The sequence below is a fragment of the Zea mays genome, chromosome 6, assembly GCF_902167145.1.
Source record: "Zea mays cultivar B73 chromosome 6, Zm-B73-REFERENCE-NAM-5.0, whole genome shotgun sequence".
Classification (NCBI taxonomy): domain Eukaryota; kingdom Viridiplantae; phylum Streptophyta; class Magnoliopsida; order Poales; family Poaceae; genus Zea; species Zea mays.
The window spans coordinates 124,253,470-124,281,114 of record NC_050101.1 but is presented as its reverse complement, the minus strand read 5'-3'; positions in this window follow the sequence as shown (position 1 = coordinate 124,281,114).

The following is a 27,645-nucleotide window of genomic DNA, read 5'->3' as shown; positions in this document are numbered from 1 at the left end:
CCGAGGAGCTAACAGGCATGCCACCCGAGAGAAAAGTCGAATTTGCCATAGAGCTTACCCCTGGTACCGCCCCCATTTCCAAAAGAGCCTACCGAGTGTCTGGACCAGAATTGGTGGAACTCAAGAAGCAGATAGATGAGATGTTAGAGAAGGGTTACATCAGGCCAAGCACCTCGCCTTGGGCCGCTCCAGTGTTGTTTGTAGAGAAGAAAGATGGTACCAAAAGGATGTGCAAAGTCAGATGGGGCCACCACTCTGAGGAAGAAGCAACCTGGGAACGAGAAGATGATCTGAAGGCCAAATACCCTGAACTCTTTGCTGACCAACCTTGAATCTCGGGGCGAGATTCTTTTAAGGGGGATAGGTTTGTAACACCCTGAATTTGGGGGTATAAAATTTCTTTGCTCATATTCACAAATTCAGGTGTTACTTCCTTTTCTCATCCTTCCTAATTCTTGTCTCTCTCATTTCTATAGGAGCTAAGTGCTTATTTTACTTGTAGTTATAGTTTATTATGTTAAACCCTAAGGGAGTATGAATTGTTGCATCATGTTGAACCCTAGATTTCACTTTTGTTTGGTGCATAATTCTCAAAAAGTCTAATTTGAATTTGTGGCTCATTTGAATTTGAATCAAATAGAATAGGTAAAAAGAAAAGGGAAAAACAATTCAGAATAAAAGAAAAAGGCAAAGCAGCCCACTTACCCGCCCCCCTCGGCCTTTCGGCCCAGTCGGCCCACCTCGCGCGCGCGCCTCTCTCCCCTCCTCTCTCTGCGCAGCGGGCCCGGCCTGTCGGCGCGGTCGCCTCCCGCGTACCCGCCCCCTTCTCTCTCTGCTCGCCCGGCCCCACCTGTCGGCGCTGCCGCTTCCCCCCGCGCGCCCGCTCCCTCGCTCTCTCTCTGCCCGTGGGCCCAACCCGTCAGCCCCGCTTCTCTCGCGCCCGCACCCGCTTTCTTCTCTCTCTCTGCGTCGCGGGCCCGGGCTGTCAGCCCCGTCGTCCCCGCGTAACCGCCGCCGAGCTGCTCGCGCCCGCCTTCCCCGCGCCCACGTCGCGCGTGGAGCTCGGAACTGACCCGCCCCTGGCCACTTGAGCCCCGAGCCCCACTCGCCCTCACCCTCTCCCCCATTTGCGCTCCAGTAGACCCTCTTTCCCCCTCGCTGCGCGCACGCAGAGCGCCGCCGCCATAACCCCGCCGTCCCGAGCTCGGTTCCTCGTCGTCGTTGGAGCTCCGCCGCGCCCCTAGCCCCGGTGAGCTCCGCCCCGACGTCCGCAACCCGGAACGCACCCCAATTCCCTCTTCCCCTCCCTATTTCTCTCTGCCCGCGCTCACCCGTCGTCCGCCGTGCAGCCGCCACCGTCGACCCGGGTCCCCGTCGCGTCTCTGTCGCCGCCGAGGAGTCCCCGGAGCCCGCCTTGAGGTAAGGGACCTCTCCCGCCCCTCTCGCCCTTTGTTTTGCTCTCTGTTGCGTTTGATTGCTCGCCGGAGTAGAGTAACCCCGCCGCCGAGCCGCCCCGCCGTGAACCGCCCCCCTCCGGTGCCTCTGCCCTGACCCAGACCCCACCAATGGAGTCCCCGTGCCCTCCCTAGCCTCCCCGACCACTCGGATTGCCCCAGAGCCCCGCCAATCGCCCGCGCCCCTCGTCTCCGGCGAGCCCTCCGCCGCGGGGACGAGCGCCGCCGCCCAGCTAGCCGTAGGGAAGACCCAGGCCGCCCATCCGATCTCCGCCGTTCAGCCCAGATCGGGCGGCCCTGATTCAACTCGCCCGGACCTAATCCTGGCCGTCCGCCAGAGATCCAGCGGCCCAGGCCCACTGCCCCCCTCACCCCGTCCCTCTGCCCGTTAGGCCCCACTTGCCAGTCGCCCGCGCGCCCGCGCTGTCCGCCCGGTCCCGCCTGCCAGTCGCCCGCGCCCGCGCTGCCCGCCCGGTCCCGCCTGCCAGTCGCCCGCGCCCGCGCTGTCCGCCCGGCCCCGCCTGTCAGCCGCTCCCGCCGCCGCGCGCCCGCGCGCCCGCCCGCAGGATCTAATCCTGGCCGTAGATCTGAGATCCAACGGCTGTAGGCGCCCGATACCCCTTCGCCCGCGCATTTTCTTAAAGAACCCCCCTGTTTTCTGGAATTTGCGCCCGCTGTCCCTGGTTTCTCGCAGTTAGGTCCTCGGACCTTTTATTTAATTCAAAATAAGTCCTTAGGGTATAATTTTAACCCCTAAACTTGTAAAATTCATAACTTTGCCATATGAACTCCAAATTAGGTGCTTCAAATTGCAAAATGTTCATAATATTATTATCTATCTGTTTATGCAATGTTTCCCTGCTGTTCCCATGTCCCAATTAATGGTTAATCATTAGGATAAAGTTAATGTTATGGGAACCCTATTTGAGATAAATAAAAGATAGTAGACTTTAATAAAAGTTGGAGCACTTAAGCTTATGGACTCAAACACTTAAGTTTAGGAACTTAAAACCAGGTGATGATTTAATTCCACCACTGACTTAAACTTGATTAGTGGATAATGAATCACTTTGTATAGTCCTCTACTCCAGACCTAGGGAACACCAGAGTGCCTATCCCTTTTCAAGTATGAACTTGTGACCTCTCTCTGCTGCATATGTTTGGTATATTGTTTTTGTTGTTATTTTCCCAAGTGCATAGTGTGAATGATTGCTTTACGTAGACAACGAGCAGTCTGTGTTTCCCGAGGCAGTTGCAGAGGAAGTCCCTGAGCAGCAGTTTGGTGAAGGCAAGTGTCCTCTGTCCCACTATGTCCTATTCATTTATAACTTACTACCCCGCATTACTCACTTGAAACCTAAGGATTGACTAGCTTTACACTTTACTTTGTCCTTGATGACCTATTGGGTTGTTATGGTTAGCACTTTGCTATTGCTTAAACATAATCAATGAACATGATGTGACTATTTATGATACTGTTATCCTGTTGATGTTGATGATCTTGTGATACTCTAGGGGGCTCAGGCTGTTTCCTGAGTACCTCTCCGTAAGGACTGGTTCGTTGAGAGACCACCCGGGATAACAGTGCAACCATGAGGGTGAAATGGGATGCCCTTAGCTGATTAATTAGATGAACTAGAGGTGTAGTTGCTTAGCCGTCGTGCCGTCGATGGGGTCCAGGCACAGTGCTTGCTCTGCCGAGGCTGAGTGCCGAGGTTCTTTCGTTTTGCTCTTTGTTAGTCACTCTCCTGCGGGGAGGGGTACTGTGTTTATCAAACTGGAGAAACCTAACGGGCAGCTACGATCTCTAGGGAATCTTTGTAAAAGCTACGTAGTGATGCCCTGCCGGACCACCTAGGTAGTGGTCAATGGGGAGTAGCTCTCCCCGGGTAGAAAGGGAATCATGACTCATGGGTAAAGTGTGCAACCTCTGCAGAGGGTAGTGAAACTGGTATATCAGCCGTGCTCACGGTTAAGAGCAGCCTTGGGATCCTCTTTGATTAGAGATACAGATGGTCCGAGATACAATGATTATGATATGGTTTTGGTTCGACTATGATGATGATGTTCCTCGACGAGGAAATGGTTTACGGGTTGGTTAATGCTAAAATCTGGCTTCTACTAATGATAAGTACCTGACCAACTAAAAGCAACTGCTTGAGCCTAACTCCACATAAAGCTAGTCCACCTCAGCCAAACGGGACATTTGCTGAGTACGTTGATGTGTACTCATCCTTGCTTTACCACAAAACACCAGGTTGCCCACATTGTAACCACTGCTCAGGAGAAGGCGAAGCCATGGAAGGAGACTTCCAGGAGTTTCAAGACTACGATGAATTCTAGGAGTGGGTTGGCGGCAACCCCCAGTCAGCTGCCTGTGGAGGCTTTATCTTTACTGCGTTTCGTTTAGCACTTTGATTTACCTGTTAAGACAATGACTATGTGGATGTCTATGACTCTATGATGTAATAAGTACTCTTTTATGTTATTATTCGAGCATTGTGTGATGATGTTCATTTATGTAATCGCTGTGTACGTGAGTTCTGATCCTGGCACGTACATAGTTCGCATTCGGTTTGCCTTCTAAAACCGGGTGTGACATGCTCACACCTAACCTGGCTCAGTCAACACCTTAGGCCCTCCCCTAAACCAGGGAGTCCCTGATCATCCCACTCAAGGGTGATAAGGGTGACAACCCTTCATCATACCCATTTTGAAAAACATTTTCTTTTGAAAACTCACATGTTTTCTCAAATCATTTGTAACAAAGATGTCAAGGAGTATAAAGTGTGATACCCGGTTTGCAAAAAAAAGAAGTTGAAGGTTATTCTTTTTGTTTGTTTTTCTCTTATTCGGGTGTCGTGCTTTGGGGATTTAGAATTTGTGGAAAACATTCACCAGTATAGCAGTAGAGTGGTTGGTCGGGAGCTGTCGTGCAAGCGAGTTGGGCCGCGAATCGCAATTCGGCCCACTAACCCTCCCCTAACCCTAGCCGCCCCCCCCTTTTTCCCCCTGGTGTTGTTGCAGCCGCCGCTTCCCCTCCCCTTTCTCTTGGACGCCCCCCCCCTCTCCCATCTTCTTCCTCCTCAAACATTTGCAGCCCTCACCACCCAAAACCCTAGCTGCCCCCCCCATTTCTTCCCCTCCTCCCAAGGTGCAGCCCTCCCGTGTGGTTCTCCGTCGTGTGGCTGCGATCTCAATTGGAGTTTGGAGGGAGGAAGAAGGAAGGAGTAAGGGAAGAACCTAAGGTGAATTTGTGATTAACTTTTGTTGTTTTTGTGCTGCAATCAATTGGATTATGTGTTTATCTTTGCGAATCGGTAGAGGTGCTGTCCAAAAAAACAGATTTTTCAGGTGGGTGAACAGCAGTAGTATTAGCAGTTTCTGGGAATTTTCGTGGGGTAATTAGTGGGAATCAGTGGGATAATCATGTAGAGCTTTGTCATACCTTTCCAACGAGTACTTATGCGCTCGATTCGGAGTTATAATTTAGGAGATATCGTCGTTTGAATCCGGGTATGTTGCTGTCCAAAAAAAACAGATTTTTCAGGTGGGTGAACAGCAGTAGTATTAGCAGTTTCTGGGAATTTTCGTGGGGTAATTAGTGGGAATCAGTGGGATAATCATGTAGAGCTTTGTCATACCTTTCCAACGAGTACTTATGCGCTCGATTCGGAGTTATAATTTAGGAGATATCGTCGTTTGAATCCGGGTATGTTGCTGTCCAAAAAAACAGATTTTTCAGGTGGGTGAACAGCAGTAGTATTAGCAGTTTCTGGGGATTTTTCGTGGTTAATTAGTGCTAACCAGTATGATAATCATGTATGGCTTTGTCTTATCTTTCCAATGAGTACTTATGCGCTTGAATTGGAATTATATTTTAAAAGATATCGCTGTTTGAATCCGGGTATGTCGCTGTCCAAAAGAGAAAAAAACAGATTACAGGGTTCAACTTGTGAACTGTTTTGGGCTAATTAGATGTTGGAATTTAATTATAAATTGTATACAAAACTTGTGGGGAATTTTATGTAGATGCCTCTGGAGTTTTTGTTTGTTACCAATGCTGTCATAATTTTGAAGTTATGAAATTATTAAGCAGCGCCGCTACAGTTTGGTGGGTGTGGGGAGAGATGTAACCCGTGGCGGGGTTTGAGTTTGTGCGTAGGTGCGGCGTCGTTTATGAGCCTGGTTATGTGAAATTGGTGCACTAAGTTGTGTGTCAAAAACAGGTGGTGGACTTTCGGATCGTACTTAGGGATTTGCCCGAACTTCCGGTAAAGGCAAGTAAATATAGTGGTGGTTGCTACCGTTTGGTTTGCATCCTATTCCCTGTCATTGAGTATGCATAAGTTTTTAATTATGTTAATCATTGAATTCTATGATGAAGTTTATTTGTTTGGAAGTATTAATTCTCAATTGTCTAATATTGTGGATGATCATAATTTGGTTATGATATATGTGGTTGATTCCCATCTTGGATGAAGTTGAAGTGTCTTTTTGAATCACGTTATATGAAGTGTTGTAGGCATGACATGCACATCGCATCATCCATCTTGCATTTTGAAGTTATGTCATGATCTTATGGTCCGACCGTACCGGTACATTTTTAGCATCGTATGTTGCCCGAGGAGGGGTACGATGCGGCTTCATATCCTTAGAGGTATGAAGGCAGAAGTCATCCTTGCATTTGCAGACATTTGCATTCATGAGGAATATATGAAGTGTGACATTACTATGTTACTATTGTGGTTTCTACCTGCGAGGTGTGGTAACTAGGTGTGTTGTACGTTGTATACGTGCTGCATCTTGGTAATAAGAAGGTTGTGGAATCAGGTGGTGGTAAAACAATGTTCTTATGTGGTTGAATAGTTTGATAATATTTTACTTGCTGAGATATGTCATCTCACTCTTGCATTACTCAATGCAGGTACTTGATACATGTTGGGAATGAGGGGAGTAGCAGCACGTCCACTTACACTCTCACAATAACGCTGCCCAGGCGCAGCCATGATTTAATTAGAAACTTATTGTCAAAGGAAGTTTGTTTTTTTATATAGTCGTGCACACTGATTAATTCAGTTCAGGTCGCACGTTTATCTTCCCTTGCTAGCCGATTAATAATACTTAGTATGTTTTTGGTCATGATATATGTTTATAACCTGTTGCCCCCTTATTTATGCAATCTTGCAAAGGGGATGCTGCCGAAATTTTATATATGGACGTCAGAAGTGTAGTTCAGTAGCATTCTGGGTTGTTTGTGGAACCTGGGGTGTTACAGTTGGTATCAGAGCCAGGTTAGGCTTTAGATTCTACGCAATTTGAAGATAAATTTGACACACTTGCACATATAGGAAGGGTATGGGTTCATATATCTTCCATATTAGTATTTTATTGTATAGATGACTAGAATTTCCTTACTCCAAACCCCTTTATGGTTTGATGAGGTATGTCGTTAACGACGTAATGCTTGATATGAAATGTTACTTCTATTTAATATTGATTTCTTGATGTGGTTGTTATTGAAATTATTATGCGAGTGAAGCTACTAATGTACTTGTTTTATATACATATCGTCATGATGTTTTTTGGGATGCAATGTTTACTAATCTCTGAGCTATTACCATCATATATTTCTATATGCTTGACTGTGGATGTTTTTTTTTCCCAAAAGGATTCTTGGGTTCTAGTACTTGTAGGACCGATTGTTTATTGAGCTTGTGTATAGAGGATCTAATCCGACTTGGTGTAGCGTGAAAACACTATACAATGGAGTTTTATGGTGTTGTTGAGTTTGATTGACTGTTGGGTTACAACCCAACTTATCAATGTAATATTTCCATGGGTGCAGTGCTTTACACCTCACCTTTTTTTGGCTAGTGTGGCTACTTGCCAACTTGATCTTAGAGTACAATAGGTTTGTCTCCATAGAGCAAAGGCAATGTTGTACTATCTATGAAATCTTGAGACTAGAAGAACTCAAGTGAATTTTGCAAGATGACGTGGGTAGATAAGTCCAACCATGTTTACATGATAGGTTTTCTTATTGTGTGCAACCTTATCTTTAATAATAAATAGGGTGATTTCAAGTGGATTTTATGTCTATATTATAGTTGAAGAGGCATGCATATTTTCCTTCTATGGTTTGTTTCTATAGCCAAAAAGGTTATGCATAATTTTTGTTTGTTGGAGGCTAGTCATGCGGACGATATGGACAACCCGTTTTATATTGTTTTTAATCGCCGATGATACATGGTAGTTTTTTTATATGATCAGTTCTCTATGCATGCTTGTGGAATTATTATTTGGACCGCTTTATCTTAAACAAAGTCAATGTTTAACTGGAAGTTGCTTATGTTTGTTAGTCATCTATCTCTATAATGATGTGGTTGTTGCATTAGATGGAGATTTTTATTATATGAATGATGGTTTGATAGATCATGTATGTCTACTACTTTGAATTCATCCTATGACATCACTAGGTACAAATTGTTCAAGTGCAATAATAGGAGGTATTGTTGTATGTGAGGTTAATCAAAGTAGTTGGGTTAGGTGGATTATCTTATTGAAGTCCAATTACTCCGTTGAGCATAGTATCGTGTTATTATTAAGTGTTGAAAGTAATATTTATGAAGCTTTTGCATGAGTCTGTGTCAAGAAGTACATTAGTTTTTTTCTTGTTGTTATCCCTCCATTGCTTTATGAGTATTGCAAATTTTATCTCTTTTGAGAGGGGGAAAAGATGTTATATGACATGAGCACCATTTGCTTCACGTCAACAGAATAGTTTTGGAGATTTCTAGTAGTTGGATTCTAGTGTAATAACAACCATGTTTTATAGAGCTAGAGACGGGTATGTCAGGTGTTTCATACATTGTCGGTACATGTATGTTTGGCCTTAGTGGCATTAACAAACGAGGTTGTTGAATTCATTGATTGTTGTGCTTAGTGTTCTAACCTATTTGATAGAGTGTTATTTAAAGACTTTGTGGAGTTGCATCCCAGTTTGGTAGTGGAAAATCCTAGTGTTGATGGCACCTGCCAATGACTTGGGTTTCATTTTATATTGTTTTTTTTATTATTGTTGATAATGTGTTGTTTGGTTTTGGGAGGCATTTTAAATTAGTTGGAGGCTGAATCAGGCTTCACTTATCTAGAATGTTTTGTAGTATGTTTCTGCATCTTTCCATAGGATGCTTAATCACCATGTTTGGTCTAAACATTTGAGAGATATGGGTTTCTTAAAACATCTTTGTTGGTGTCTCTAGCAGAGTGGGTCTTTAATTTTGTACGGAAGAGTAGACATTGAAGACGGTATAATTTGGTCTTTGTGGATTATGAAAGTTTTAGTAATTTCATGATCTTTTCAAAGAGTATGGGTTTCTAATTCTCATTGCATATAATTGGAGTTAGGTTGCTCTGAAGTTGTTGCACTGTTGTGTCTGAACTTTAGGCGTCGTTATAGTCACCAATAAGTCGACCGCGTTTTGATAGTTGCAGAGCACAAATTTGCGAATTCTCTTTAAGCAAAACTTGTAGGTATTTTCAGTACCTTTTTAATGGGTATTTACTTGTAACTGTCTGTTAAATAGATTTGGAGAGGTGGTTGCCCGGATATAAGTCGAATCTCTAATGTGCAGTATCTCAGACTGAGTTTAGCTGTAGGTCATGCAGAGTTGTGGGCTATAAGGATAAATTTGGGTGCAACTTTATTGCAAAAGTCGTGGACAATTTTCAAAACTTTTCCAACGCGTGTTCGTTGTAGTTTAAGTTGAGTATAGCAGGAGTTATAGGTTTTTGAATTTTAGTTGTCCATTGTTTCAATCTTATCAGTTTTGAAACAAAAGAGTTGCATTGTTTTATCGGTTTGGAAACCAATTCCGAGACACTCATTATAATAAAAGTTCTAGGGAATGTTATAATCTTTTCAGTGAGTTTATATTTGCAAAATTTTGTTAGCTGCAGGGAGTTATGATATCATGTATAGAATGTGCTTGGATGAATGTGTGGGCAGACATAACATGCTTAAATTGATTCTTGTTTGCATGATGTGAGATTAGGCTTAAATGATTTAAAAGGTTATCATATTGCTTCTATACTTATATTTGTTCTAGGTGTCTCGTAATGAAGAACCTAAAGTTATTAGCCTTTCAATGAACGCTTAATCTTAGAAGAGTAATGAATCTGATAAAATCTATTGCTTGCTATTGGGACTGCATGACCAGTTTTAGTTATGCAGCTAGTTCAGTGAAGTAAACCAACTTTTCTGTAGAGATGTTATATATAAAAGTTGTAGCCAACTTCTTTATCTTACTTGTGTGAAAATTTCATGACCATAGGTCTAGTAGTTTGGGAGTTATGATTTTCTCAAGTCTAGTCTTGGAATCTATTCAGATTCTGTACAGATTTTGAAACTGACCTTGTTTGCCCAAGTTAAACTTTGAATCAGTTCTTATAAATTATAAAGAAGTGGAGTACTTTCCTTAAGATTTCCAACAAATATTGGATCACCCTTTTTGGTGACCTATAAGTTAAGCTACAACTGTTTTAAGTGGAATCTTTGAATCTGTCCAAATGTGGACAGCAAAGCCTTTCTTATGTCTTTTGACCTTGATATGCATTGAATTAACCTGATATGTTTATAAATGAAATATAGACAATTTTACTGGCTTTCAAAAAAGTCTAGGAGCGCCTAAATTGGATGACTGAGACTCCAATTATGGATTTTTTTTAAGTGAGTAGTTGAATTCTGTCCAAGTCTGGACAAAATTTACGTTTCGCATTGTTTGTCCTTTCTAAGTGTCAAATCTTGTGGTGATGATAATACCAAGGGTATAGTGGACTTTGTAAGCTTTCCATAAAGTCCTAGTTTACTACTGTTGGATGCATATTTTGTGAGTTTATGAGCAAAACAATTAACCGTTGTGCTGATGTCTAGAAATATGCAAGCATTAAATTGATCTTTTGAAGTTACTCTTGTTTGGATAGGTTTGGTTTAGGCTATTGGAGCACAGTATGTATTGCTTTCATTATATATATTCATTGAAGTACTTGCATGTGTCAATGTTGATTTGGTGTCAGGAAAACTTTGTCCGGGTTATATAGGACTGTCTATTATCTTAGCCCGAGTTGGCAGCTTGGCTTAGCACATGCAATTGTCGGAGTCTATGATCAGAGTACGCCATGTATTCCATGTCTCTATGTTGAGAAAGTATTTGCGGAATCCATATCAATAATCGAGCTAGAGTCGATTCCCATGTAGCAAGACCTGACTCTAGAGTGTCGTCTGCTGCGTATCCTAGAATCCTTGAAGCTCGAGGAGCTGATGCGGCAGAAGTACCCCGAACTTTTCGTTATGGGGTGAGTTTTTGTTGTCGCTGATCTTTCCTTGTCGTTCCGATAGGAGCGTCGGAATTCGAGGTCGAATTCTTTTTAAGGGGGGTAGAGTGTGATACCCGGTTTGCAAAAAAAAGAAGTTGAAGGTTATTCTTTTTGTTTGTTTTTCTCTTATTCGGGTGTCGTGCTTTGGGGATTTAGAATTTGTGGAAAACATTCACCAGTATAGCAGTAGAGTGGTTGGTCGGGAGCTGTCGTGCAAGCGAGTTGGGCCGCGAATCGCAATTCGGCCCACTAACCCTCCCCTAACCCTAGCCGCCCCCCCCTTTTTCCCCCTGGTGTTGTTGCAGCCGCCGCTTCCCCTCCCCTTTCTCTTGGACGCCCCCCCCCCCTCTCCCATCTTCTTCCTCCTCAAACATTTGCAGCCCTCACCACCCAAAACCCTAGCTGCCCCCCCCCCCCCATTTCTTCCCCTCCTCCCAAGGTGCAGCCCTCCCGTGTGGTTCTCCGTCGTGTGGCTGCGATCTCAATTGGAGTTTGGAGGGAGGAAGAAGGAAGGAGTAAGGGAAGAACCTAAGGTGAATTTGTGATTAACTTTTGTTGTTTTTGTGCTGCAATCAATTGGATTATGTGTTTATCTTTGCGAATCGGTAGAGGTGCTGTCCAAAAAAACAGATTTTTCAGGTGGGTGAACAGCAGTAGTATTAGCAGTTTCTGGGAATTTTCGTGGGGTAATTAGTGGGAATCAGTGGGATAATCATGTAGAGCTTTGTCATACCTTTCCAACGAGTACTTATGCGCTCGATTCGGAGTTATAATTTAGGAGATATCGTCGTTTGAATCCGGGTATGTTGCTGTCCAAAAAAAACAGATTTTTCAGGTGGGTGAACAGCAGTAGTATTAGCAGTTTCTGGGAATTTTCGTGGGGTAATTAGTGGGAATCAGTGGGATAATCATGTAGAGCTTTGTCATACCTTTCCAACGAGTACTTATGCGCTCGATTCGGAGTTATAATTTAGGAGATATCGTCGTTTGAATCCGGGTATGTTGCTGTCCAAAAAAACAGATTTTTCAGGTGGGTGAACAGCAGTAGTATTAGCAGTTTCTGGGGATTTTTCGTGGTTAATTAGTGCTAACCAGTATGATAATCATGTATGGCTTTGTCTTATCTTTCCAATGAGTACTTATGCGCTTGAATTGGAATTATATTTTAAAAGATATCGCTGTTTGAATCCGGGTATGTCGCTGTCCAAAAGAGAAAAAAACAGATTACAGGGTTCAACTTGTGAACTGTTTTGGGCTAATTAGATGTTGGAATTTAATTATAAATTGTATACAAAACTTGTGGGGAATTTTATGTAGATGCCTCTGGAGTTTTTGTTTGTTACCAATGCTGTCATAATTTTGAAGTTATGAAATTATTAAGCAGCGCCGCTACAGTTTGGTGGGTGTGGGGAGAGATGTAACCCGTGGCGGGGTTTGAGTTTGTGCGTAGGTGCGGCGTCGTTTATGAGCCTGGTTATGTGAAATTGGTGCACTAAGTTGTGTGTCAAAAACAGGTGGTGGACTTTCGGATCGTACTTAGGGATTTGCCCGAACTTCCGGTAAAGGCAAGTAAATATAGTGGTGGTTGCTACCGTTTGGTTTGCATCCTATTCCCTGTCATTGAGTATGCATAAGTTTTTAATTATGTTAATCATTGAATTCTATGATGAAGTTTATTTGTTTGGAAGTATTAATTCTCAATTGTCTAATATTGTGGATGATCATAATTTGGTTATGATATATGTGGTTGATTCCCATCTTGGATGAAGTTGAAGTGTCTTTTTGAATCACGTTATATGAAGTGTTGTAGGCATGACATGCACATCGCATCATCCATCTTGCATTTTGAAGTTATGTCGTGATCTTATGGTCTGACCGTACCGGTACATTTTTAGCATCGTATGTTGCCCGAGGAGGGGTACGATGCGGCTTCATATCCTTAGAGGTATGAAGGCAGAAGTCATGCTTGCATTTGCAGACATTTGCATTCATGAGGAATATATGAAGTGTGACATTACTATGTTACTATTGTGGTTTCTACCTGCGAGGTGTGGTAACTAGGTGTGTTGTACGTTGTATACGTGCTGCATCTTGGTAATAAGAAGGTTGTGGAATCAGGTGGTGGTAAAACAATGTTCTTATGTGGTTGAATAGTTTGATAATATTTTACTTGCTGAGATATGTCATCTCACTCTTGCATTACTCAATGCAGGTACTTGATACATGTTGGGAATGAGGGGAGTAGCAGCACGTCCACTTACACTCTCACAATAACGCTGCCCAGGCGCAGCCATGATTTAATTAGAAACTTATTGTCAAAGGAAGTTTGTTTTTTTTATATAGTCGTGCACACTGATTAATTCAGTTCAGGTCGCACGTTTATCTTCCCTTGCTAGCCGATTAATAATACTTAGTATGTTTTTGGTCATGATATATGTTTATAACCTGTTGCCCCCTTATTTATGCAATCTTGCAAAGGGGATGCTGCCGAAATTTTATATATGGACGTCAGAAGTGTAGTTCAGTAGCATTCTGGGTTGTTTGTGGAACCTGGGGTGTTACATAAAGATTGATTGCGGCAAAGTTCTAAGGCTGGGTGGCCGTAATAACTTGTCTCTTAGTAGCAAAAATCATATCATGCATAAAATAACAGGCATCAAAGGGATCTAGTGAGCTTGACGTTACTTTAACCAGCGAAAGGTGCGAGCTCGCGGAACTGGCTTCTAGCTCCACCGCCAGGCTTAGACTTGCAGATCTGGCCTTCACGAGACGGCATGAACGCTCCGATAACTATGCAACATGAACAAGCAAACATACAAACCAGCAAGTATATCATGAAATATTTAGTATAGTGGTCAAAATGGCGATATATGGATGGGTAGAGTCTTGAGCAGAATCTGTGTCATGTGGTGTTGTGATATTACTGGTGGTGGAGTGGAGGTGCTTACCAGGAGGGTGGATTGGAGGCGAAGCGACACTATGCGTGTAGCCGGCAGAGCGGAGTAACTGAGTGGGTGGGGGTTTGCCTTGGCTGAGGGTGTTGAGTGTGTGGAGAGGGAGAGGGTAGCTGGATGTATTTATAACTGGGTATATGTGGTGTAGTATAGTCGAGTTCACTGTTGGTGAGAATAGTGACGAATGAATCGTCTGACTTAGTCTGAACAGGGAAATTATAGACAGAATATGGGACAAGAGTATTTTTGTGGCAGAACCACCCGAATTATTCCAGCTTAAGTGCCTAAGTCACGCCTCAGGGGCCGCAACACACTTAAATCGGAATAACCCGTCAGTCCCTCAGATCTAGTCTGATAGAGCCACTTAACCAGGATCAAATTCCACAATCTCACTCGAAGGGGAGTCACAGAAGAAATACAATAAAACAGGAAACCTCAAATTAAGTACTGAATTATTACATAGATCGGAGTTTTTCGAGTAGCAAATAAGAGTTCACGAAATAAAATGCAGTGGATAATCGATGTCGTCGGTATCGAGGAAATGGGCAAGGCCTAGCCCACTACTCCTCGTGCTCCTCACCTGCCGGAGCAACATCCCACTCGACCGTCCAACCCGGTGGTAGGGTGGTAGGCCAAGTCACACCATCAACCATATCCTGAATCGTACCTGCAAAAATTATGCCACAAGCAAGGCTGAGTATACTAACACTCAGCTAGACTTAACCGGTGTGAGGAATCTACTCCTCTACCTCTAGACTATGCAGCTGTTTGGCTGAGGGGTTTGGTTTGCCAAAGCACTAGCTGTTTCTAAAATCAATTCTTAGCTTTTCAAATTCTAGTATCATTATTTTAGCTAGGTTTGCTCCTTCTAAGCATACATGGTGACAAGCATTTAGTTCAATCAACAAATTGTCTCATGTAACCTCATTTCACTTCTTACTCGATGTAGTACAAGGGGTCAAGCAGTCTCATTAGCTGCGAGAAGCAGACGATTCGAATCGAGTTTTTATCCTTGCAAGGTAAACCTAAACACACGACATGTCAGGGTACTCCGTCCCCACACATGCCAACCGTCCCCATCGATTCCCCATTCGCGTCCAGGCCTCACCGCCTTGGCATACAATGCTCCACTGACCCCGGCTGCCACCGTGCAGTGACCGCAATTGTACCCACCATAGCTAGCATGGGAGACCTAGTCTCAGGTCGCGTGAGGGATAAAGTCCGCGCCCGGCTTCACTCAGGTACTAGGTTTACCGATTACCATATTTCCTGACATGTGCTTAGTACGTTCAAAAGCTTGACTCAGGTATCCACACATTAATCCCTAATTCCTTTTTCCAGTCTCATGGTCAAGGCATCCTCCCTGGATCCAAGTCCATAGACTAACATAGATCCCGTTATCAAGATGAATACAATCAATTCCTGACCTCGCGCGAGTGCTAGAAAAATCACTCGTCTTCTACCGAGATCCTGATTAGCAAAGTAGCTACTCGACCTAGCATACTAGTATTCATCTCAAAAAGGAATCCTAAGTTCATGCAACTAGAGGTTTCAAGCAACTCCTACACTTAAGTGCACATTACAATTCTATAAGCATTAAGTGTAGTAAAGTAGCATATAATAATACGGTTATGCATATAAACCGGGGCTTGCCTTCAATAGCTGGGGCTGCGGGGAGATCCTCGATAGCAGCCTCGGGAGCTTGCTCCTGGTTCTCCTCTTGGACAGTTCCTTGCTCGGGGATGAGCACGTACTCTCCGTCGGTGAGATTACAATCTAATGAATGCAATGTGTAAGATATAGGCATGATATGATATGTGCTTTAGTAATTTAAACTTTTGATGGTGTATGATCTACTTGAGTTAGATAGAGCTAAATCTTGCTTATACGAGACTTTTGGGTTGTATACTTGGTAAATTGGATCAAACTTAGCTAAGTTAAGTGGTAGGTTTATTTTTGGGGTTCCACTGAATTCTTTTTAAAGTCTTAGTGAGAATTGCCAAGAATTCAAGTTGGGCTTATTGGAGTGAGGTTTATTTCTCCTTTCTTTTTCTTTATTCTCTTTAAGTTTTTGGAGTGGGTTTGAACTACAAGTTGCCTTAATAAATTTTCAAACATTCTGTAAAAATTACAGTGGCTTATTACTGGTGTATAATTCTCTGTCTCAAAATTTGGGGTTCAAAAAGTGAATAGTTTTCTCTGGACAAAATTACCAAATTGTAGGGCAGAAGGGATGATTTGAACTACAACTATCATTTAATAGTAGGTAATTCTCTAGGACTTATTTTTGCTGGCATTTAGATGCTATAACATGACTTGGTACAAATTTCTAGCCATTAATACTCATTAGTTATTTTACTAGGATTTTCTAAAGTTTCTAGCCAAAGGGGTGCTTTCTACTACCACTATAATTGAAAAATATCAAACAATAAATTTCTGATATTTCCTAGCTTTTATTTTGCGCAAGAGCAATCATTCTGAAGTTTGACATCTTTTTGTTTAAAGGAAGGGGTGGTATGCATTAATTGGATTAAATGGCCTTTTTCATAAAATATTGGCAATATGTATTATTTTGCATCTTTCTAATGGGTTTGTATTTTTCTCTGGTGGCCTATTTCATTAGTGACCTAGCAAAATTTTATTTGTCCATTATTGCATTATTGTGGGTTACTCATGATTTAATTGAACTATGGCTCATTATCATGTTCTATTTATTTACCTTACTTAACATGATGGGCTGGGGTGTTTATTATTTTTGCAGTGGGGTTTTGATGGTTACAAGTCCACTGGATTTTTATTATCAATTTTGGGTCTGGTTTTGTATATCTAATAATTGATTTCTAGTTGGAATAATGCTAAATAAAACATTTCACTTTGAATCTGATCTGGACTAGAGGTTCCTTTATTTTTCCTAGGTCCTTTGTTACTTAAGCAAACTAGGAAAAATAATTTCATTCTCTGGTCATTAATTTCTAAGGCCTTTCTTATTTTCCTAAGGTTTGGGCAGAAATGGCTTTTAATGGATATATACAATAAATTTTTTAATACTGGGGTTCTCACTATTTTTAAACAGTGTTTAAATGGGGTTTGAACATCTACAAATTTTCTTAGGTTCAGCACAGGAGCATAACTAATTTCTTTAATTAATCAAGGTTTGGTCAGTTTCTGTATTTAATTTTAAACTTTAAAAATTAGAACAAAAAGCATAGGGTTCAGTATTTTTAATTGATAGTTCATAATATTTAGAATTTAACAAAATTGGTTTGATAACTTTTGGTTAAGTATTCATCAAGTTATGAATTTTCTAAGTTCTCTGTTTATTAAAAAGAATTAAACAGAAATGATTAAATGGAAAACTACTTTGCAACGGGGTCCCTGGCGGGTGTTTTAAGTTTTCCATACAGACTAGTCCCTGGGCTACTATTCAATTGAGTCACTGACATCTTAGAAAAACCCCTGGATTCTTCTAATCCTAACCCGAGGTCCTTCCCCCAAATTAAACAGTACCCGCGGTGGAAGGGCTTATCGGTGGCGAGATTGCTCCGGTGAGGTGGCCGAAGGTGTAGGGAAGGTCCTGAGGGTCACGGCGATGTGCGGGTCGCCGTCGGGGATGGTCGAAGTTTGCCAGTCCGCGTGCGCAGGCGGGGGAGCTCGTCGGCGGTGAGGAGTCCGGCCTATCAAGGGCATAATTGACCAATCAAACGGGTCAGAGAGCTTCACCAGGGATCAAGGAAGGTGTGTGCGCGAGGAATTGAAGAATGGCTCACCGGAGTGCCCAGTCTATGCGCACAGGCGGGCGGCCGAAGTCCGGTGAGGTCGATCTTAGCCTTCCGGTGAAGTTCTGCCAGGTCCGAGGGCTTGGAAAGCTTCACGGGCCAATGGCGGAGCTAACCGAAGCACTGGCGCGACTTGGGGGTGACTGGAGTGGGCTGGCCATGGTGGCCGAAGCTCTAGCGGCAATGGCGGGCGGAAAGGAGCTCGCCGGAGCTAAGGAGGGGTGTCTGGCCGGTGATGGTGAGCGCGAGGCGAGGTGAGGCACGCCCGAGGAGGCTTTATAGGCGCGGGCGAGCACGACCGAGAGCAGGGCTCTGACAAGCGCTCGGGGCGTGCGTGGCGAACGCCAGTGCGCGCTCTGGCGTCTGACACAGCGTCGAGCACGAGGCAGCGCAGAGAGAGGTCGAGTTCAAGCGCGGATTGCCCCCAAATCTTTGAGATTATGGCCATGATCCCGTTGAGAGATCTCTTCCTCTCAGGTTCCTTTGTCGTTTGTGTGTGGAGGCTAGCAGGTTTGGTTGACTGGATTAAGAGATAGAGAGGGGAGAAATCTGGTTTGTCTCACTGCCGCACACAGGGAGAAGATCTCTGGTTTGACGTGTCCAAGACACGTGTCCCGATGTCATCTTCTGGCACAAGACAGAGAGGTTAGTTATGCACGTTTTTGTCAATGGGGCCATTAGGATTTGAGTTAGGGATCAAGGTGAACACGCTTGATCTTTGGCTCAAGGTCTGAAATTCAGAATTCTAAATTTCAGAATTCCCTAATGAAATCCCACTTGAGAGGCTTGTTTAGAGTTTTATTTAAATTGTTTTGGCCAAGCTTCCATAATCTTTGTTGTTGCTTATTTAGTATACTTTAATGTTTATAATTGGCCCAAGCCATGATTCTATATTCTTCATACTCTTTTGCCCTTTCTCTTGAATTTTGTTTATAGGGCTCAATTAGGGTTTTTATTGGGGTTGCACATTTTTGCCTTTTTGAAAAACCCATTTGTTTTGAACATGATACTTTTAAGTATAAGATTAGTGGATCCTTTATTCTTGAGTCAATTTGATGCTCATGCTCAATTTGGTTCACATAAGATGATGGTTCTTGGGTTAGCACTTGAGAGAAACCCTAGGTGACACTGGGGTGTCACAATTTTGGGAGTTTTCTGGAATATGAACCATGCTTAATGGATGACATGGTTGGATAGGGAATAATTTGATAAGAATTTAGAAACAAGAATTATTGGAATTTGACTTTGGAAGCCTGGTTCGAAAGAATCCCAAAGTTAAGCGTGCTCAACTTAGAGAAATCTGGGATGGGTGACCAGATGGAAAGTTCATACTGGAAGGAAAATCACAGTCACCGAATTCGTATGACTGGAATATTGGTCTGGCAGGTCTTAGGTGAGCCGGACAACATGATGGATGAGCAGTTTGAAATTTGGGGTGATCGGATGATCGATGAATAGCAACGATGAATAGTGACGATGAAATAGTAATGGTGAATAGTTCGTATGAACGAACGATGAACGATGAATAGTGACTATGAACAATGAATAGGGACTATGAACGAATGATGAACGATGAATAGGGATTATGAACGAACGATGAACGATGAATATGGACTATGAACGAACGATGAACGATGAATAGGAACTATGAACGAACGATGAATGATGAATAGGGACTATGAATGATGAATAGGGACTATGAATGATGAATAGGGACTATGAACGAACGATGAATAAGGACTATGAACGAACGATGAACGATGAATAGGGACTATGAATGATGAATAGGGACTATGAACGAACGATGAATAGGGACTATGAACAAACGATAAACGATGAATAGGAACTATGAACGAACGGACGAACGATCGAATGATCGGACAAACGAACGATCAGAATTTTGGCAGCATAACGGTTGAACAAAGATTGTTTGGATGAACAAACGGACGAACGATCGAACGATCGGACGAACCAACTAAGAATAGGTGGACGAACGATCGAATAACGATCGAATGATCCTTGTGCTAGTGGTGTGCTTGTGTGGGACTTGGAGTGGGCGTGTGGGGGGAGAGTTGCCATGAAATGGCTTGGGGTGGCTTGAGAGGAGGCCCTTGCCCCTCTATTTATAGGCTAGGTGGGGGGATTAGGGGGAGGAGGCAAGGATTAGTGGGAGGATGTGAGGATTAGTGGGAGATAAGCATGTATTAGTCTTGTATAAGTGAAATTAGCTTGTAGAGCTTACTGTATGACACCGGAGGCGTATGTATACGTATGAGCATGAGGAAAATTATGAAGCAAATATTTATAGAGACTTTAAAAATGATTCTAAAGGTATTTCCTAGGATGAAAATATTTGGAGAATTATCGGTGGATTATTTGGGTAGTATTTCTGGAAAGAACTTGAGGGGGATCACTGGGAAATATTTGTAGGATTTTGGAGAGAATATAGACCACTATATTTTATTTATTGATATCAACTTGCAAACAAACATTTTGAAACAAAATTTAAAATTTATTTTGAATTTAGAGTAAGTTTGAGAAATTTCAAGATTTGAATTTTCGGGGTGCTACAGATATACCCCACTTAAAATGAATCTCGTCCTCGAGATTCGGCTTAGAAGGGTTATGGGTATAGCTTTACTTCAGCTACATATCTTCACTTTGCAGACTCTTCGAGGAGATGGAGCTTCAACAAAATCTAGTCTTTGAGGAGCATCCGGTTGCCGATTGCAAACACTGATTGTGGCTACTTAAAGATCATCTTCAAGCTTCTAGCTTTCGCTTTCCAGCTAGCTTATTGAAGAAGTATCGATGCCAACACTCAAACCTTTCTCTTGCGAACTCCCACATGGATTGCTTCCTTGATTGGTCTTCTAGTGCTTCATCAACGGAAGTTGGGTGACCACTTCTCATCCAGAAACTTATAAGCTTCGATGATTCGGTCCTCCACAATCTTGCTACATGCCTTCTTCTTTTTCTCCACAGCATCAACCTTACTGGAACACTACCCCACTTAAAATGAATGAGGGTAGAACTCTTGAATCTTGGGGATTTGAACTTCTTGAAGTACCTCATAACAAGGGTGTTATGGGGCCTTCTTTTGCCACTTCTGCTTGAGCAGGCTGCGGAGAGATGACTGACACCGGGTTGATTCTAGGAGAACCTTCTTATCTTCTCTTCACTATCTTATTTTCTCTTCTCACTTTTCACTTTTCACTGCCCCTTTCTTTTTCTTTGTTCTTCCCACTGGAGGATTCTATCAAAGAGTATTACCATCACACAAAGGAGGAAACCAAAGACTATGAACCATGTATAACAGTCTTCAACCCAAGAATCACCAAGCATTGTTATCTTAGGGGCGAGGGAGTAGAAAATGGAGTTGCTTGCGATTTGGCAGAGGGGATTTTATCAGGTGTGTGCTTTTCTTGGGATGGAAACTGAGGGAGCTGGTGGGGGGTTATAGGCGAGCAGCACTGATGGTGGTGCTCGGGTGCGGAGGGGTAGTGATGGGGCAGGTGCCACGTGGCAGCAGACGCGACATGGGGAGGGGAGCCTGGTGCCGGCGATGATGGCGACGGTGGGTGCGCTGCAAAAGGGGCGTGGGGCGGTGGTAGTGCGCATGGAGGCGGGCACGCGTGCGGGGGGCACGGGCGAGTGGTGGGGTCTATGACCCTGATGTTTGTGGTCTCTCGTTCCAAAAATATTTGCCTCTTTGTATGGTAATAACTTCTTTTGTCCACTTTTCCTGTTTACTTTGACTCAGGGACAATGCTTTGATTCTCACGGTTGGTCCTTTTGACTGAGCGGCTGAACAGGTTCCTTCTGTAGCGTATTCCAGGCTTCAAGGGTAAGCTTCCCGGTATCTTCTTAGGTAAGGTGCTTTTCTCTTAAGATGGGTTAAGATGAGAATGGAAGCATAAGGTGAGGATTAGCTCTAATTTGTTATCTATGTTTTTAGAGAAAACCTTTTTTTAAAAGGAATTAAAACACACAAGCTCAGCAATGATAAGCATAAACAAATCAAATGTTTTGAATAGGGGAAGAATAGAGTTTTTCAAAGCACGGACTACTCAGATTCTGGGGCTAAGCATAACTACTATTGCTCGGCTCCTGAACTGAGAACTATGCTAAATGCAACTTATGAGCACTAACGTTAAAGCATCACATATGCACTCAAAAGGGGAGAAAACATCAAGCGAAATTCATTTTGAAATGCCCTAGGGGGCCACACAATTAGAGTTTTCCAAAACATAGGGCTACCCGATTACCTCTCATACATGCAGGGCTCTAGCCAAAGTGAAGAAAAACTTCACTACCTAATGCATGCAGAGGACTAGACATAACTAGCTCAGATCTGGCAGCTTCTCTTCTGGTGAGGCTGGCACACAACTTCAATCTGAGACATCTCCTGGATGGGTCAAGAGGGAGCTGATGTTGATGACTTCTTCTGGCGGAGACTGAGATGGCAGGATGGGGTCGAACTCTTCTTCAAGCGGGACTGGCTCTTGTAGCTCCTCAGAGGGCGTCGGTGTTGGTGGGGTGCTTGCAGCTTCTTCCTTGACCTTAGGAGATGGTGCTGGAATCTTCTTCATGGTGAGGAGCTCAAACAACTCCGGCGGGGGACCTTGGGAGGATTTCGGGTGCTCTTGCTTATCCATAGCCTGAGGGGAGACTGGCATTCCTTCCAAGACTATGGCTCCTTCCGGGAGTTCCCAAGTCTTCTTCTCTCCTCTGATAGAGACCGGGTGGCCTTCAAGAATCTGGGGATTTTCAGCTCTCATGGGTTGAACTAGGTTGTATGAAGCGGGCTCTTGGATCCGCAGGGCTCTACGTTGGTTGTGTGTGACCAAGTAAGCCTCAATCAACTTCTGGACATGCTCATCCTTGGCTTGCTTCAGGGCTTCAACAGCAATGACTTCACGACTTCCCAAGGCAGCTACACGGGCTTGAGTTGTGGTGAGATCCACATGGAGCTGACGGTTGCGCTTCTCTGCATCTTCTGCTCGGGCAATCATCTGACGGTGGTGCCGAGCCAAGAAATCATATTGTGCATCCAGGGTGAGCAGGTATGCAGTGAGGTACACGACTGTGGGTCGTCCTCAAGCAGCTGCTGCGCTTTCAATGCACACATCCTGGCCATCCAAACGGGACGGTCTCTATGAAAGGGCGGAAAGAATCTGAGCGGGGTGTCGGCCACTTCTTCATAGATTTGATATAGGGCCCTTAATGCCCTGTGAGCGATGACTTGGCAGATGTTTTTGAATCTGTGCCCAGCAGTAGTGACACTCCATTCCACATGGTGCGGACTGGATCCAATGTATACAGTCACGACACACTTCTTTGTGCTATGCTCGATGAAATCACGACCATCATACTCTGGCTGGCTCCTGATTTCGAGGCGAACTGTGCATGCTCTCAACAACTTGGGGAAACCATCTTCATTCTGGCAAAACCTGGTTTAGCAGCGAACCTCCATCTGACTTCTGAGAGAAGGGAAGGGGGAAACATTTTTGAAATGGAGGGATGAGAGAAAGATTTTTTTTAGAAAATAGTTTTGACTCAAAAACTTTTGGATCAAGGCTAAGGGTTACGCCTTGCGGTCAACCTAATAGCTCCGATACCACCTGAAGCGCCCCAATCCTCTCAGACTCAAATGTGATACAATTAATAGTCCTAGGAGGCTAGTAAACACATTTATACAACATATGATTCCAGATCTGCTTAAACGGGGACAAACCTATAAAGGTGGTGATCAAATTTAAGAGTTGGTCCACAACTCAGGACATATCATCAGAGTGGGGCTGAAGCAGCCTGATATACGCAACCAAGCAAATCAGCGGTCCAACAGCCACAGGCAAGGTTGGGAAAAGGCGTAACTCTTACCCGATCAGCGATCTCCTTCTCTGAAAAACAACAAATAAGCAAGGGTGAGTACTTACGTACTCAGCAGCCCACCTTCACCCACGGAATGGGGAAATCAGATATAATGCATGGAGTATGTGGAGCTCAGGATATTTTGCAGAAATAGCAATATTTGATGCAGGGTTATTTTGTAAAACATTTTATATTTTTCAAAGAGCATCCTCTCCCAAAGGAGCAGGAAGTTTTTCAATATAGAAAAAAATCCCCTGGACTAAACCATCCAGGTATCTCAGCAGTTTCCCACTGGTTTTCATTTTCAAAAATAGCTAATGGACTTCTCGTCCACCATAGCTCACGGCTCAACCGCCGGACCTTTTAAAACCACTTTTCAAAAGCATTTTTGGAAAACAAAACACTAATTTTCAAAACCATGCCATGACTCATCCATATCCGTGGACGCGAACTATTCCAATAGGTTTTTAACTCGGCACGGAGGTGTACACTTTACCCACTAGTCCGATTTCTGCAATCTCACAGTCGTGAGATCCGAATGCTGAAACTCTCTCCTTCCTTGCACGTCCTTACCTTAGCGATTATACTGGAAGGAACAAGGCCACCATCATGTCCAAACCGGACAAAACATTCCCCTTCCTTATCCTCCTGGTGCTCCCCATCCGTCATAACCCTGGGGTTTGGACCGTACAAGTTCAGATTGAGTGACTGACCATACAGTCTCGAGTGGTTGTACTTGATAAGAGTGATGACAAACCTGTCCTTAGGCGAGAGGGACAATCCTTCATGCTCACACCTAACCCGGCTGAGCCAACACCTTAGGCCCTCCCCTAAACCAGGGAGTCCCTGATCATCCCACTTAAGGGTGATAAGGGTGACAACCCTTCATCATACCCATTTTGAAAAACATATTCTTTGGAAAACTCACACCTTTTCTCAAATCATTTGTAACAAAGATGTCAAGGAGTATAAAGATTGATTGCGGCAAAGTTCTAAGGCTGGGTGGCCATAATAACTTGTCTCTTAGCAGCAAAATCATATAATGCATAAAATAACAGGCTAAGGGTTGTGGTTGAAAAAGCATAAGTAATTTATGCATCAAAGGGATCCAGTGAGCTTGTCGTTGCTTTAACCGGCGAAAGGGTGAGAGCTCGTGGAACTGGCTTTTGGCTCCACCGCCTGGTGTAGACTTGCAGATCTGGCCTTCACGAGATGGCATGAACGCTCCGATAACTATGCAACATGAACAAGCAAACATACAAAATAGCAAGTATATCATCAAATATTTAGTATAGTGGTCAGAATGGCGATATATGGCTGGGTAGAGTCTTGAGCAGAATCTGTGTCATGTGGTGTTGTGATATTACTGGTGGTGGAGTGGAGGTGCTTACCAGGAGGGTGGATTGGAGGCGAAGCGACACTATGTGTGTAGCCGGCAGAGCGGAGTAACTGAGTGGGTGGGGGTTTGCCTTGGCTGAGGGTGTTGAGTGTGTGAAGAGGGAGAGGGTACCTAGGTGTATTTATAGCTGAGCGTATGTGGTGTAGTATAGTAGAGTTCACTGTTGGTGAGAATACTTACAGAATGAATCGTCTGACTTAGTCTGAACAGGGAAATTATAGACAGAATATGGGACAATAGTATTTTGGGAGTTTTCTGGAATATGAACCATGCTTAAGGGATGACATGGTTGGATAGGGAATAATTTGATAAGAATTTAGAAACAATAATTATTGGAATCTGACTTTGGAAGCCTGGTTCGAAAGAATCCCAAAGTTAAGTGTGCTCAACTTGGAGAAATTTGGGATGAGTGACTAGATGGGAAGTTCATACTAGCAGCAAAACCACAGTCACCGGAGTTCATATGAGTGGAATATTGGTCTGGCGGGTCTTAGGTGAGCCGGACAGCATGATGGATGAGCAGTTGAAATTCGGGGTGATCGGATGATCGATGAATAGCAACGCTGAATGGCAACGATAAATAGTAACGATGAATAGTGACGATGAAATAGTAATGGTGAATAGTTCGTATGAACGAATGATGAACGATGAATAGTGACTATGAACGATGAATAGTGACTATGAACGAACGATGAACGATGAATAGGGAATATGAACGAACGATGAACGATGAATATGGAATATGAACTATGAATATGGGCTATGAACGAACGATGAACGATGAATAGGAACTATGAACGAACGGTGAACGATGAATAGGGACTACGAATGATGAATAGGGACTATGAACAAACGATGAATAGGGACTTTGAACGAACGGACAAACGATCGAATGATCGGACGAACGAACGATCGGAATTTCGGTAGCACAACGGTTGAACAAAGATTGTTTGGACGAACGAACGGACGAACGATCGAACGAACGGACGAACGAACCATGAACGATCGGACGAACGAAAAAACTAAGAACAGGTGGACGAACGATCGAATAACGACCGAATGATCCTTGTGCTAGTGGTGTGCTTGTGTGGGACTTGGAGTGGGCGTGTGGGGGGGAGAGTTGCCATGAAATGGCTTGGGGTGGCTTGAGAGGAGGCCCTTGCCTCTCTATTTATAGGCTAGGTGGGGGGATTAGGGGGAGGAGGCAAGGATTAGTGGGAGGATGCGAGGATTAGTGGGAGATAAGCATGTATTAGTCTTGTATAAGTGAAATTAGCTTGTAGAGCTCACTGTATGACACCGAAGGCGTATGTATACGTATGAGCATGAGGAAATTTATGAAGCAAATATTTGTAGAGACTTTAAAATGATTCTGAAGGTATTTCCTAGGAGGAAAATATTTGGAGAATTATCGGTGGATTATTTGGGCAGTATTTCTTGAAAGAACTTGAGGGGATCACTGGGGAAATATTTGTATGATATTTTGAGGAGGATTTTGGAGAGAATATAGACCACTATATTGTTTTATTGATATCAACTTGCAAACAAACATTTTCAAACAGAATTTAAAATTCGTTTTGAATTTAGAGCAAGTTTGAGAAATTTCAAGATTTGAATTTTCGGGGTGCTACACGATATCATCTTGTTATGAAAAAGATAAATTCTTTTGAGATGCTTCCTCATTAAGGATTACACTATTGAGCATTCAATGCAGTAACCATCAAGAACAAGTTACAAGTACCTGCTGTCGCGGATTGATGACCCGTTTGATTAGCTAAGAGGATTATGTGTCTTCTCTAAGATAGACCTTTGTTCAGGGTACCATCAGCTAAAGATTAGACTGTCGGATATACCTAAGACCGCCTTCATATCAAGGTATGGTCTATATGAGTATATGATCATGTCTTTTGGCCTCATCAATGCTCGACATTCTTTATGTACCTAATGAACAACATGTTAATGGAGTACCTTGACAACTTTTTCATAGTATTCATCGACGACAACTTGATACTCCAAGAGTAAGGAGGAACAGAAGGGACACCTAAGGTTGGTGTTACAAAGGCTTCAGGAATAACAACTCTACACTAAATTCAGGAAATGTGAAATTTGGATTGATTAAGTGCCCTTCCTTGACCTTATCATCTCCAACTGAGGGATTACTATTGACCCCAAGAAGGTGCATGATGTGCTTAATTGGAAACCATCTAGAAATGGTTGGTTATTATTGAAGGTTCACTGAAGGATTCTCGAAATTGGCCAAACCTATGATTAGCTCTTAGAAAAGGATGCTAAGTTTGTTTGGATGGGTAGTTATCACAAGTCCTTCGAGGAGTTTTAGAAATAGCTTACAATAGCCCCGATTCTAGTGCTACCAAACCTTCAGAAGTCATTCTCATATACTACGACGCATCACATCTAGGATTGGGTTGTGTGTAAATGTAAGAGGGAAAGGTTATTGCCTACTCGTCAAGGTAGTTACATAAGAATGAGCAACATTACCCAACACATGACCTAGAGCTGGCCAGAGTCATCCATGCTCTGAAGATATAGAGGTACTATCTATTCTAACACAAGTGTGGCATCTACATGGACCATAAAAGCCTGGAGTATATCTTCACCCAGACATAACTCAACATGAGGCAATGGAGGTGGCTAGAGTTAACCAAGGACTAAGATCTAGATGTGCATTATCACCTTAGACAGGAAAACATCATGGCAAACACATTAAGTCAAAAGAAGTCAGATCAACATGCTAGTGTGGCATCAAATGCCACTGGAGTAGGGAAAGGAAATCAATGAATTAGGATTGG